The sequence below is a fragment of the Mobula hypostoma genome, chromosome 10 (genome assembly GCF_963921235.1).
Source record: "Mobula hypostoma chromosome 10, sMobHyp1.1, whole genome shotgun sequence".
Classification (NCBI taxonomy): Eukaryota; Metazoa; Chordata; class Chondrichthyes; order Myliobatiformes; family Myliobatidae; genus Mobula; species Mobula hypostoma.
This window is the reverse complement of record NC_086106.1, coordinates 68,346,249-68,362,121: the sequence shown is the minus strand read 5'-3', so window position 1 is coordinate 68,362,121 and position 15,873 is coordinate 68,346,249.

The following is a 15,873-nucleotide window of genomic DNA, read 5'->3' as shown; positions in this document are numbered from 1 at the left end:
GGTGAAAGCGCAGTCTTTTTTTTTTGCCAAGCAGTATATGCTATAAAAAAAGAGGGCATGTGTTTAAGAACAGAGGTAGGAAATTTGAAAGGACATCAGAGGCAAATTCTTCATGCAAGGTGTGGTGCCGTCTTGAACTGAGGTGCCAGAAATAGTGGTTGAGACAAGTACACCTGCAACTTTGAAAAGCAATTTGGATAATTACATGGCGAGGAAAAGTTTAGAGGGCTATGGGCCAAATGCAGGCAGATGGGCCTAGCTTACTGGGCAACATAGTCAACATGAGGGGGCTTGTCTCCATGCTGTATGACTGCATGATGCTGTCTAGTTGACAAAGTTAATTTACTCTGAAATAATGAGGCAACACCCACAAAAGCTCCAGTTTTGGGGTGGCATGGCAGTGTCGCGGTTAGCACAATGCTTTTCAGGACAGGCGACCTGGGTTCAATTCCCACTGCTGCCTGTAGGGAACTTGCATGTTCTCCCTGTCGCCGTGTGGGTTTCTTCTGGGAGCTCCAGTTCCCTCCCACAGTTCTAAGATGTAGCAGTCAGTAGGTTAATTGGGCATTGTAAATTGTCCCATGATTAGGCTAGGATGAAATCGGGTGACTATTGGCCAGTGTGCCTCAAAGGGCCAGATGAGCCTAATCCACACTGCATCTCAATATAAGACAAACAAACAAATAAATAAGAGAGAGTTGTGGAGAGAACAGCATTATAAAACCTTCAATGGTACGAGACTTCCAGTCCAGCTCTTTGCTCTTTTTGTGGGAGATGGCTGAGTCAATATCACAGTGTTGTCACTGTAGGTATAGATCTATGTGGGCAGTAGATGTACATAATCTAGATTCAACTCATGGACACAAGGCTTTTAATCCTAAGGGATTTCACTAGCCATCATGTATGGGGCCAGTCTTGAGTAAATACAAAATCCTCCCATAGTCTCCAAAGCAGATTATACTCAGTGCTGGACACTTAATCTGATTTCTGCAATAACAACAGCACTATGCTGCATAGGTCTTTATGCAAAATGTGCGGGGAGATGTGAGGTTATGCTGGCATAGCCTCACAATGTATGGGTTCAATTGAGAACTTAGGTGCTGTCTGTGTGGAGGTTAAACATTAACCTTATCCCATGTGGGTTTTCTCTGAGTACTACATCAAAAAGATATTGGGTTGTTAGGTTAATTTGGCCACTCTCAGTTGCCTTGGCTTTGTGGGTGAATGGTAGAATGTGAGAAAATGAGATTAAAAACTGGGATTGATATAGGATGAATGCAAATGGGCAGCATGCAATTGATGGGCTAGAGGTTTGTTTTCATGCTTTATTTCTCAACAACTCTGAAAGTGTATAATAAGCTCAGAGGGACAACAACACAGAAGAATAATGGAAAATAAACAGCAGAGTGGACAACATCAGTTTAGACCAGGGTTCCCAACTTTTTATGCCATGGAACCTTACCATTAACCAAGGGGTCTGTGGACCCCAAGCTGGAAAACCCTGACTTAGAGGATTCAGGAAGAAGCCAGAAAATAAATGACAAAACATATTCTCCAACTCCCCGGGTGAGGCTGGTGAGAGTACAAAAAAAGTCATTTTATTAATATTTTTTTCCCTGCACCATCATAGAATTAACATAGAAATATAGAAAATAGGTGCAGGAGTAGGCCATTCGGCCCTTCGAGCCTGCACCGCCATTCAGTATGATCATGGCTGATCATCCAACTCAGAACCCTGTACCAGCCTTCCCTCCATACCCCCTGATCCCTTTAGCCACAAGGGCCATATCTAATTCCCTCTTAAATATAGCCAATGAACTGGCCTCAACTGTTTCCTGTGGCAAAGAATTCCACAGATTCACCACTCTCTGTGTAAAGAAGTTTTTCCTAATCTCGGTCCTAAAAGGCTTCCCCTTTATCCTCATACTGTGACCCCTCGTTCTGGAATTATGAGACAATGTTGGACAACAGATTTTCACTTCACCCATTATGTTTATGCCAGGTCTTGAAATAGCTGTTACTTCCCCTGGTCTCTCCTGTATTGGATTAATGGACAAATACATTTTTTATTCTTAACACAAACACTAACATTTGCTCTGGAATTTAAAATATTGAAAAGGCTGGTAATTTGTCAGTTAATTTTGATAGCCCAAACTGAAACAGATGTTAAAACAAAAGGAATTGAATAATGATCACTTTAAACTGACTTTGTCAAGTAGACATGATAATTATACAAAATGATGGAAATGATATAAAAGACAACCCTCTCTGCAAAGAAAAGAACAGAGTTACTTGTTCAACTCAATGAAGTTTCTTGAGGAAGAGAAAAATTTGGAGATGAAGCAGATATTAAGCTAGTCAAAAAGGCAATGAGTGGGAGAGATTGTAAAGAAAGGTGACAGCCCATGATGGAAGAAGGAAGAGATTAGATGATAACAAGAATAACAGTGCAAGACAAAAGCTGTGGAAAATGGAGGACATCACTTTTTACTTCTTGCTAAGAACCATACTCCCTGCCTTCCAAATTCTCTCTTCCAACTTTTTGGAGTTTATTTTGCCCTGCTGATGCTCCACTCAATTTCCCAGTTATGCTGTATTTCCAGGAGAATACTGACTAACAACCCTTTTTTGAACAACTTACCTGACCACTATATCAGCAAAATGTTTTTCAGGATCTTGATAGACTCTGAAAAAACTGCCAAACACTTGCAGCAAATTAGCAACAGCTGAACAACATAGACAAGCAACTAACTACTTAGCAGTTGATTCTTCATTTAAACACAATTGGTAAAACACGAAGGAAACGCTGAAAATAAATTGTGTGAGGCTTAGTTTGTAAATATAATATACTGTGAAATAAAAACTGTCAACTAAGTGAAAGGCAATGAAAGGTACAGAACCTATGATGGAAAGTAACATGGATTTGTTTCAGTTAGATCAATGTCATTATTCCTATGCTAACCTGACAGCAAGGCTTAACAATTCAATCCTGTATTTTTTAAATGTGCTAAGCAATTGAATTGTGTTACAAACCCTTTCACTTAATGTCAACATAGCAAACACAATGCATAATGTAACATTGATTCAGGAACTGCTCCTTCCCCTCTGCCATCCAATTTCTGAATGGACATTAAACCCATGAACACTAACTCACTACTTTTTTGTACTTCTATTTTTGAACTACTAATTTATTTTAACTATTTTATATATAAACACTTGTAATTAGTTTCTTTCTGTCTATTATCATGTATTGCATTGTACCGCTGTTGCAAAGACAACAAATTTCACAACATATGCCAGTGGTTCTGATTCTGAATCATATCATCATTTGGGCATTTCATCTGTGCATCAAAGACAAAGGGCACGCATGCACAAATGACGTCGCTTGTATATTTGGCAATGTAGTTGCAAGTTGGACTCTAGGTATCTACCACAGAAAATGTGTATTTCTTGGATGTATAAAAAATTCTTATTTTTTATACATAAAAATAGTCTGTTTTTCCTACGAATGGAGTTCCTTCATTCCAATGCCCCTACGGCTGGGTCAGGAGTGAGGTTGGAGCGCTCTGGGTGCCGAGAGGAGAAGTCGGGACCCAGGTGGAGGAGATTTGGTGCCCGTACAACTTCCATGGGTGTGAGGTTTTATTGTTCTGGGCACTGAGCTGATTTGAAGAGCTTGAGAGTGGCCTTGAGCTGGGCAGCTAGATCTGGGCCTGGAGCAAGTTTAGGCCCAGACCCTTTCGCAATAGTGGTGGCGGGGTCCTAGTGCAAGTACGATTCACTGTTTAGATAATTTAAATCTCGGCCCAGATCAGAGGTGAGAGCCAATTTGGCTCGCACTCCACAATGTTCTCTCCTCTCTCCAGGGTGCCTTTCGCTGTTCCATTGTTTGATCAATTTAAACACCAGTCCAGATAGACTGAAAAGACAGGGTGCCAGGAACCAAGTATAGAGCCAATTTTGTTTGTTCTCCGCGATGGTCACCTCTATGGCACTGAGACTATGAAGATTGCTCTGTCGAGACATCCCACCCTGCAAAAACTCATTTCAGGGAGGTAGCACCATCAATTTGCAGGAGACTCCAGGAACTTCTAGGAGAGGTGGGATGTCTGCAATAGAGTAGCTCCTTAGCAGCTAGCCAGCTAGTTTAAGTAACGTTAGCTATGCTAATGAGCAAATGACTCCTGTTAAACTCACCTCAACATGTCTTTTACAGTCTTAACCCACCATGGGCGATAGAAAAGTCACTGTCGCAAACAGTGCAGTGAGCAACATTGTCATTATTTTTGACCCCTACTAGGCAGGGGTACACTTTAGTGTAGTCTAGGGTGAAGTATGTTTTATATTTTCTTTTTTTGGAACACTCTGCCATAGCTCTCTCTCGCTCTCTCTCTCACTCTCTCTCTCGCGCGCTCTCGCTTGCTCTCTCTGTCTCTCACACTCTTTCTTGCTCGCTCCCAAAAAAATTGATTTCCGGGATATTGTATATAATTTGTAGGCATCAGGGAGCCACTATCAATATGTGGGAGACTCCCGGAACTTCCAGGAGAGGTGGGATGTCCACTCTGTCTGCTGTACTTCATACCAGCTAATCTGATAAACTGATAAGCAAGGCTTTGGGCCTACTCCAGGCTGCTCCAGGGCTCGGATTGAGAACTCAATTTTGGTTCGGAATACTGTTGTTAGTTTCGATTGTTTGCATGTTCTGTATTTTTTTCTTTCTTTGCACATCAAGTGTTGGTCTTTTATTTTTATTTTTATCCTTTTCTTTCTTCAGTTTGGTTTTTCAGGTTTCTTGCTTTGTGGCTACCTGTGAATCAGCAAATGTCAAGGTTGTATAATTTATACATTCATTGATAATAAATGTACTTGAATCTAGAATCTATGAGAGATTCCTTTCTATTTGTCATGAATGACAAATTAGAAAGGGATCTCTAATAGTAGGAAAAGATACTCATGTTTAAAATGAAAAATGGCAATTGATGATTCTAAGTAAGCATGGACTCAGTTGGAGGAATGGAGTGTGACTCTGACTCAAACACATTGCGGAAAATAAATTCAATAGACTCACATTTAAGAAAATTATGGATTAGAGATTTTATCATCATCCAAAACCTACCATTTTGAGGATGCTTCTGAAGGAGGATGCCTAAACAAATATTGCATACTTCTCTCACTGGTGCCTGAGGCTATGTAAGGGTCTGCAGGGTATGTGATGAGGGAGGGAGGCAACATCAGGGCCTAGGTTAGGGTTCTGGGAGAATAGACCATAAAACACAGGAGTAGAATTAGACTATTTCGCCCATCGTGTTTGCTCTGCCATTCAATCATGGCTGATCCCTTTTTTATCCCTCCTCAGCCCCAACCTGCCACAGAATGACAGATTCTGTTGTGATGGCTTGGCGGCTTGTCTGCAAATTTGCTATGGGACTGGACAGAGATTGGTTGTTGAAGTGGGAAGGGGGTGGTAGAGAAGGGAAATAAAATCAGGCATCAACTGTGAGTCAGGAAAATTAGGAAGCTGGCTATTAGGCAGCATCTGAGAGTTCAGAAGTGTGGCCGGAGGTCAGGGCAATCAGAAGTCAGCAGTTAGTGGAAGCAGTGGTGGGGAAGTAAGGAGGCTACACCAAGACAAATAAAGGTAGGACAAATAATGTGATTAGAAGATCTTCTAATGTGATGATCAGTAACATTGTATAGCACCTCAGGAAAAAAGCTATTTGATTTTTACGTGTATTCTTTTTCATCTTTAAACACTAATTCTAAAAAATGAGCAAGTACAGATTTCTCAGAATCATCTGGAGTTTAATGCTCCACATGCAGTGAGGACTGGGAAATGGATAATATGAATTTTTGTTTTGATATCTATAAGTTAATGAATCATAAATGCAAAATTTCTTTTTTCTGATGTCCTGATTACAAAATACACAATCCTGCAACTGTGAGTTTTCAAGGTTTATTTAGATCTTCCTGTGGAAATATTTTCACTGAAGTCATCAGTTCAAATATAATAAATTATATCATCTGGTTATTTCATTTTAAATCATGATGAAATGCACTGCTCTTTAGGAAATACATTCATATTATTGTGAATGCATGCAATGATTATGATATCAGTTGTTATACTTAATATCCAGCTTTGATGTGTGAAATAACAGTTTCATTGAGTTTGATGGATTTGCCTGTGTAATATTAGGTAGTTAGGTTGCAGAATAACAATATCAGCTTTAGTTGAGAAGTTGTGAAGATCTTGCCCTCCTTTTGGAGGTATTGATAACGGGGGGGGGGGCGGGTTTGTCTCAGAATAAGGGGTTACCTACCCGATAGCAATGAGGATGAGTTTTCTCTTCCTAAGTAGTTGTGAATATTTGCAATTGTGAACACGAGTATGTTTGAGATGGATTTTTGGACAATAGAGAAGATGTGGATTATGGGAAATAGGCAGAAAAGTAGGATTGAGGTTATGATTGGACCAGTCATGATCTATTGAATGAAAAAGTGGTTCAAGAGGCCAAAACAGACTATATCTGCTCTATACCTTGGGTTATTTTTTTCATTTTTTGGTGCTAAATGATTACAGGCTTTCAAATTATTTCCAGTCCCTTAAGTGCATCAGTTAATGCATAACTATGTACCATGACTTCTCACGTAATTATGTCTCATTATAACACGTTAATTAAAACCAAATATTGAGCTTAGGCCCCTGGTGATTAAATTAGTTACATTCCACCATCTTTCCAACAGTGGACTTTTTACCAAGGCTAAACACTTATAGAGTCCTGGATCAGCTATAACCACAAAAATAATATAACCCAACAAACATTGGCAGTGTTTTGGAACACTTTTTTTCGAAATTCATTGAAGGAATCTTTTATTACTCTTGTGAATGATAAGCTGGTGCAGAATTGAAAACATTCTTGACAAGAAAACTTTGGTTTTCCAGTCACATTTATGAAAATAAATCCTGCTCCCCCCCCACCCCCCAAATGAATTTGACTAAGGTGGCGCTGTTCAAGCTGAACAACGAGAGTATCTCAACTGCTTTTTTCCAGTTGTGAATTATACCTGTACAAATTTCCACCTCAGACACACTGATGATATCATCCACTGCACAATGAGTTACTCAAAGCATAATTGTTGATGGGTACTCAGCATAAATAAATATCCATGACTCTTCCAAGTCGACAGCCATTGAAAGATACTTCCATGAGTTTCTTTTAGATTGATGAGGAGAATTGATTCAGATTAAGCTTTCCTTCGAGTTTCCAAACCCCAAACTCACTGACTCCACTTCTCATCTCCAAGTCCATTACTCCTGCAAAACTGTACTTGCACATCAATTTGTCAAACCTCAAGCCACAGTCTCAAAATCACAAAGCCTTAATTACTCCAGACACACGTGAGTCAGCTTCATAAGTATTTCCTCTCTGAATAAGACCTTCTGCATTGTTGAGATGCCAAAATGGAGCTTAAGAAAAAGCATCTCATCTTCTGATTGGATACTTGCTGCATCTGTGACTTAATGCCAAATTTCAGGTAATCTTCTGTGTCTCTCTCCACAGATGTGGCTATACCCTCCTGCTTCAAATTGGTTTACCCCTTTCGCCTCTAACTACCAATTCTTTAAGTAATTATTCCCTTGACCACTCTGGCCTGCACTCTTTCACTGATCATTTCCTCTGTCCTCTCCACCAGTTCAATCTTTAATAGAACATAGAATAGTACAGCACAGTACAGGTCCTTCGGCCCACATTTTTGTGCCGACCCTCAAACCCTGCCTCCCATATAACCCCGCACCTTAAATTCCTCCAGAAACCCCCATGATTTATATTTAGCTCTGTGGAAAGGACCTTGGCATAAAACAATAACTCTTTCTCATCCCATTTACGCTGTATTGTAAGTGCTTCCTGGATTTTTAAAATATATATGCTGTTGTAGCGATGTGTTACACACAGAGCTAGAAATAACGACACGGGGTCTGTAAGTCGCACTCGAGACTAGTTTATTCAAACTCAAGGCACTGGCTTTTAATCAGTTCCCTTCCAGCCCTCTCTGGGCAGAAATGACGTCAGAGGTGCGTTACAAAAGTCTCTCCACGCGCGCGGGCTATTTTGTGAGCCGGTTCGCTTGTGTAGAAAATGGGTCGCCACATAACCCCTGCGCCCCCAAAACCGGCGATACACCCCCAATGTCCACAGTCTGGATCAGTCTCTGTTTGGGCGGTCTGCCTCTGCGCCGCGGTGCCTGAACTTCACCGGCTGTGCCAAGTCCACATGGTCCGGTTTGAGTCGGTCTACCGTGAAAACCTCCTCTTTCCCCCCAATGTCTAGAACGTACATGGACCCGTTGTTACTGATCCCCTTGAACGGCCCCTCGTATGGCCCCTGTAACAGTGCCCGGTGTGCGCCCCTTCGTATAAATACAAACTTACAGTTCTGCAGGTCTTTGGGTACGCAGGTCGGGATCTGTCCATGCTGTGAAGTCAGTACGGGGGCCAGGTTGCCGAGCCTTTCGCATAGTCTGTCCAGGACTGCTGCGGGTTCTTCCTCTTGCCCCCTTGAGGCTGGTATGAACTCTCCTGGGACGACAAGGGGTATGCCATACACCAGCTTGGCCAACGATGTGTGCAGATCCTCTTTGGGTGCTGTGCGGATTCCAAGCAGGACCCAGGGAAGCTCGTCCATCCAGTTAGGCCCTTTCAGGCGGACGTGAGAGCCAGCTTTAAGTGATGGTGAAAGCGTTCCACTAGTCCGTTTGACTGTGGGTGGTAGGCAGTTGTGTTGTGTAATTGTGTTCCCAACAGTCTGGCCACAGCCGACCACCGGCTGGAGGTCAACTGGGCGCCCCTGTCAGAGGTAATGTGGGCCGGTACCCCGAAGCGGGCTACCCAGTTTGTAATCAGCACTCGGGCGCAGGAATTGGTGGTGGTGTCGTTGAGTGGGACCGTCTCTGGCCATCTCCTGAACTAGTCTACCATAGTTAGGAGGTACCACACTCCTCCCGACACTGGCAGGGGCCCCACGATATCCACATGAATGTGGTCGAACCTCCAGCGGGTGGGTTCGAACTGCTGCAGCAGGGCTTTGGTGTGCCGCTGCACCTCGGCTGTTTGGCACCATGTACACGTTTTGGCCCATTCGCTGACCTGTTTGCGAAGTCCGTGCCACACGAACTTGCTGGAGACCATCCGGATGGTTGTCCTGATAGATGGGTGCACCAAGCCGTGTATGGATTTGAAAACTCGCAGCCGCCAGGCTGCCCGGATGATGGGGCAAGATTGGCTGGTAGCCACGTCACACAGGAGGGTCTTCTCACCTGGGCCTACGAGGACGTCTTGCAGCTGAAAACCAGAGACTGCGATCCTGTAGCTGGGCATCTCGTCGTCTGCCTGCTGTGCCTCTGCCAGTGCTGCATAGTCCACCCCCTGGGACAGGGCCTGGATAGCTGGTCTGGAGAGTGCGTCCGCCACGACGTTGTCCTTTCCCAAGACATGCTGGATGTCCATCGTGTACTTGGAAATGTAGGACAGATGTCGCTGCTGGCGGGCCGACCAGGGATCGGACACCTTCGTGAACGCGAAGGTCAATGGTTTGTGGTCCGTGAACGCGGTGAACGGCCTGCCTTCTAAGAAGTACCTGAAATGCCGGATTGCCAGATATAATGCCAACAGCTCCTGGTCAAAGGCACTGTACTTGAGTTCGGGTGGCCGTAGGTGCCTGCGGAAGAACACCAGGGGTTACCAGCGCCCCTCGATGAGTTGCTCCAGCACCCCACTGACTGCTGTGTTGGATGCGTCCACTGCGAGGGCAGTTGGAATGTCTGTTCTGGGGTGCACCAGTATCGCGGCATCTGCCAAGGTTTCCTTGGCTTTAATGAAAGCGGCCGTGGCCTTTTTATCCCAGGTAATGTCCTTGCCTTTACCCGACATCAGAGTGGATAAAAGGCGCATGATATGGGCTGCTAAGGGGAGGAAGCAGTGGTAGAAATTCACCGTGCCAACGAACTCCTGCAGGCCTTTGACTGTGTTGGGCCGGGCAAAGTGGCGGATCGCGTCTACCTTGGCGGGCAGAGGTGTTGCCCCGTCTTTGGTAATCCTGTGGCCCAGGAAGTTGATGGTGTCGAGTCCGAACTGACATTTGGCCGGGTTGATCGTGAGGCCGAAATCACTCAGGCGGGAGTAGAGCTGGTGGAGGTGGTACAGATGCTCCTGACGACTACTGCTGGCTATGAGGATGTCGTCCAAATAGATGAATGCAAAGTCCAGGTCACATCCCACCGCATCCAGTAACCGCTGGAACGTCTGTGCGGCATTCTTTAGACCGAACGGCATTCGGAGGAATTCGAAAAGGCCGAACGGGGTGATGAGTGCTGTTTTAGGGATGTCTACAGGGTGTACCGGAATTTGATGGTACCCCCGGACGAGGTCTACTTTGGAAAAGAGGCTTCCCTCATGCAGGTTTGCTGCAAAGTCCTGTATGTGTGGCACGGGGTAGCAGTCTGGAGTTGTAGCCTCGTTCAGTCTGCGGTGTTCACCACGTGGTCTCCAGCCCCCGGCTGCTTTGGGCACCATGTGCAATGGGGAGGCCCATGGGCTGTCAGACCGCCGTACGATCCCCTATTCCTCCATCCACTTGAGCTCCTCCTTCGCCAGGCGGAGCTTGTCCAGGGGAAGCCTTTGTGCGCGGGCATGGAGGGGTGGTCCCCGGGTTGGAATGTGGTGCTGTACTCCATGTCTGGGCATGGCTGTGGTGACCTGTAGTGCCAGAACCGAAGGAAAGTCCACCAGGATTCTGGTGAATTCATTGTCAGACAGCGTGATGGAGTCCAAGTGTGGGGCCGGCAACTTGGCTTCACCCAGGGAGAACGTCTGGAAAGTCTTGGCATGGACCAGTCTTTTCCCTTGCAAGTCGACCAGCAGGCTGTGGGCTCGCAAGAAGTGGGCCTCCAGGAGTGGTTGGGCCACGGTGGCCAGTGTGAAGTCCTACATGAACGGGCTGGCGCCGAACTGTAGCTGCACTGTGCGGGTGCCATAGGTCCGAATCGTGCTGCCATTTGAGGCCCTCAGGGTGGGTCCCGTCTCTCTGTTGCAGGTGTCATACCCCGTTGGGGGTAAGACGCTGATCTCTGCTCCGGTGTCGACCAACAAGTGGCGTCCCGACTATTTGTCCCAGACGTACAGGAGGCTGTCCTGGTGGCCAGCCATCGTAGCCATTAGTGGTGGCTGGCCCTGGTGTTTCCCGGGAACTTGCAGGGCCAGCGACAATGGCGGGCTTCTATGCCCCACCGCTGGAGATAGAAACACCACTATTCATTGGCCTCCTCACTCCTGCCTCTGGGTTGTGTGCGCTCCGTTGCCGGGCCTGGTCTGGCCTGCTGTTGGGCGCGTGGCTTGGTAATCTGTCCGACGGATGTCCCGCTCTCCCTCTTGGCTTTCCACAGCATGTCTGCCCGGGCCACCACCTTGCGGGGGTCACGGATATCTGCGTAGGCCAGTAACAGATGTATGTCCTTGGGCAGTTGTTCTAGGAACGCCTGCTCAAACATGAGGCAGGGCTTATGTCCTTCAGCCAGGGCCAGCATCTCGTTCATTAATGCTGATGGCAGCCTGTCTCCCAAACTGTCCAGGTGCAGCAAGCGGGCACCTTGCTCACGCCGTGAGAGGCCAAATGTCCCTATGAGTAGCGCTTTGAATGCTGCATATTTGCCTTCTTCGGGGGGTGACTGTATGAAATCCCCAACCCTTGCGGCTGTCTCCTGGTCAAGGGAGCTCACCACGTAATAGTAACGTGTGGAATCCGAAGGTATCTGCCAACTTTGGCGAAACAGCATGAACAGACGAAGAGTTGATCATCTTTGGTCCAAATCCCGTTTGTACCGTCGGGGTCACCAATGTAGCGATGTGCTACACACAGAGCTAAAAATAATGACACGCAGTCCGTAAGTCGATCTCGAGACTAGTTTATTCAAACTTCGCGGCACTGGCTTTTAAGCAGTTCCCTTCCAGCCCTCTCCGGGCGGAAATTACGTCAGAGGTGCATTACAAAAGGCTGTCCCTGTGCGTGGGCTATTTCGTGAGCCGGTTCGCTTGTGTAGAAAGTGGGTTGCCACACCTTATATAATATGAATTTCCAACAACTGCATATTTTGTTTTCACTTCGGTAGCCTCAAATGCATGTGATTTTTCATTCAATAGAATTTCAATATGATGAAATTTGAGCTGACTGCAGGCCCAGCGCAGATTTCCTCAGGGAATAATTCTATTTTTAAAAAAACAGTTTTGCTTTTATGCAGGATTTCCCCAAGTCCTTTATAGATAGGAAAACACTTATTTATCACTGCTGTAATGCAAGGAAAATGGCAATCATTGGGCCCTCATAAGTAACAAGAAGGATGGACGGCTATTAGAACATAGAACATATAGAATAGTACAGCACATTACAGGCCCTTCGGTCCAAAATGTTGTGCCAACCCTTAAACCCTGCCTCTCATATAACCTCCACCTTAAGTTCCTCCATATACCTGTCTAGTAGTCTCTTAAATCTCACTAGTGTATCTGCCTCCACCACTGAGTCAGGTTCCACGCACCAACCACTCTCTGAGTAAAAAACCTTCCTCTAATATCTCCCTTGAACTTCCCACCCCTTACCTTAAAGCCATGTCCTCTTGTATTGAGCAGTGGTGCCCTGGGGAAGAGGCGCTGGCTATCCACTCTATCTATTCTTCTTAATATCTTGTACACATCTATCATGTCTCCTCTCATCCTCCTTCTCTCCAAAGAGTAAAGCCCTAGCTCCCTTAATCTCTGATCATAATGCATACTCTCTAAATCAGGCAGCATCCTGGTAAATCTCCTCTATACCCTTTCCAATGCTTCCACATTCTTCCTATAGTGAGGCGACCAGAACTGGACACAGTACTCCAAGTGTGGCCTAACCAGAGTTTTATAGAGCTGCATCATTACCTTGCGACTCTTAAACTCTATCCTTCAACTTATGAAAGCTAACACCCCATAAGTTTTCTAAACTACCCTATCTACCTGTGAGGCAACTTTCAGGGATCTGTGGACATGTACCCCCAGATCCCTCTGCTCCTCCACACTACCAAGTATCCTGCCATTTACTTTGTACTCTGCTTGGATTTCTCCTTCCAAAGTGTACCACCTCACACATCTCCGGGTTGAACTCCATCTGCCACTTCTCAGCCCACTTCTGCATTCTATCAATGTCTCTCTGCAATCTTTGACAATCCTCTACACTATCTACAACACCACCAACCTTTGTGTTGTCTGCAAACTTGCTAACCCACCCCTCTACCCCCACATCCAGGTCGTTAATAAAAATCACGAAAAGTAGAGGTCCCAGAACAGATCCTTGTGGGACACCACTAGTGACAACTCTCCTATCTGAATGTACTCCCTCCACCACGACCCTCTGCCTTCTGCAGGCAAGCCAATTCTGAATCAACCTGGCTAAACTTCCCTGGATCCCATGCCTTCTAACTTTCTGAATAAGCCTACCGTGTGGAACCTTGTCAAATGCTTTATTAAAATCCATGTAAATCACATCCACTGTACTACCCTCATCTATATGCCTGGTGACCTCCTCAAAGAACTCTATCAGGCTTGTTAGACACTATCTGCCCTTCATAAAGCCATGCTGACTGTCCCTGATCAGACCATGATTCTCTAAATGCCTATAGATCCTATCTCTAAGAATCTTTTCCAACAGCTTTCCCACCACAGACGTAAAGCTTACTGGTCTATAATTACCCGGACTATCCCTATTACCTTTTTTGAACAAGGGGACAGCATTCGCCTCCCTCCAGTCCACCGGTACCATTCCCGTGGACAACGAGGACATAAAGATCTTAGCCAGAGGCTCAGCAATCTCTTCCCTCGCCTCGTGGAGCAGCCTGGGGAATATTCCATCAGGCCCCGGGGACTTATCCATCCTAATGTACTTTAACAACTCCAACACCTCCTCTCCCTTAATATCAACATGCTCCAGACATCAACCTCATTCATATTGTCCTCACCATCATCAAGTTCCCTCTCATTGTTGAATACCGAAGAGAAGTATTCATTGAGGACCTCGCTCACTTCCACAGCCTCCAGGCATATCTTCCCACCTTTATCTCTAATCGGTCCTACCTTCACTCCTGTCATCCTTTTTGTTCTTCACGTAATTGAAGAATGCCTTGGGGTTTTCATTTACCCTACTCGCCAAGGTCTTTTCATGCCCCCTTCTTGCGCTTCTCAACCCCTTCATAAGCTCCTTTCTTGCTACCCTATATTCCTCAATAGACCCAGCTAATCCTTGCTTCCTAAACCACATGTATGCTGCCTTTTTCCACCTGACTAGATTTTCCACCTCACTTGTCACCCATGGTTCCTTCACCCTACCATTCTTTATCTTCCTCACCGGGACAAATTTATCCCTAACATCCTGCAAGAGATCCCTAAACATCGACGACATGTCCATAGTACATTTCCCTGCAAAAACATCATCCCAATTCACACCTGCAAGTTAGACCAAAAGACCATAAGACAAAGGAGCAGAAATAGGCCATTCGGCCCATCGAGACTGCTCCGCCATTTTATCATGAGCTGATCCATTTTATCCTATTTAGTCCCACTGCCCCGCCTTCTCACCACAACCTTTGATGCCCTGGCTACTCAGATACCTATCAATCTCTGCCTTAAATACACCCAATGACTTGGCCTCCACTGCTGCCCATGGCAACAAATTCCATAGATTCACCACCCTCTGACTAAAAAAATTTCTTCGCATTTCTGTTCTGAAAGGGCGCCCTTCAATCCTGAAGTCATGCCCTCTCGTACTAGACTCCCCCATCATGGGAAACAACTTTGCCACATCCACTCTGTCCATGCCTTTTAACATTCGAAATGTTTCTATGAGGTCTCCCCTCATTCTTCTAAATGCCAAGGAATACAGTCCAAGAGCGGACAAACGTTCCTCATATGTTAACCCTCTCATTCCCGGAATCATTCTAGTGAATCTTCTCTGTACTCTCTCCAACGTCAGCACATCCTTTCTTAAATAAGGAGACCAAAACTGCCCACAGTACTCCAAGTGAGGTCTCACCAGCGCCTTATAGAGCCTCAACATCACATCCCTGCTCCTATACTCTATTCCTCTAGAAATGAATGCCAACATTGCATTCGCCTTCTTTCACTACTGACTCAACCTGGAGGTTAACTTTAAGGGAATCCTGTACGAGGGCTCCCAAGTCCCGTTGCATCTCAGAACTTTGAATTCTTTCTCTATTTAAATAATAGTCTGCCCGTTTATTTTTCTGCCAAAGTGCATAACCATACACTTTCCAACATTGTACTTCATTTGCCACTTCTCTGCCCATTCTTCCAATCTATCCAAGTCTCTCTGCAGACTCTCCGTTTCCTCAACACTACCGGCCCCTCCACCTATCTTCGTATCATCAGCAAACTTATCCACAAAGCCATCAATTCTATAATCCAAATCGTTGATGTACAATGTAAAAAGAAGCAGCCCCAACACTGATCCCTGTGGAAAACCACTGGTAACCGGCAGCCAACCAGAATAGGATCCCTTTATTCCCACTCTCTGTTTCCTGCCAATAAGCCAACGCTCTATCCACGTATGTAACTTTCCTGTAATTCCTATGGCTCTTATCTTGTTAAGTAGCCTCATGTGTGGCACCTTGTCAAAGGCCTTCTGAAAATCCAAATATACAACATCCACTGCATCTCCCTTGTCTAGCCTACTGGTAATTTCCTCAAAAAATTGTAATAGGTTTGTCAGGCAGGATTTTCCTTTAAGGAATCCATGCTGAGTTCTGCCTATCTTGTCATATGCCTCCAGATACTCTGTAACC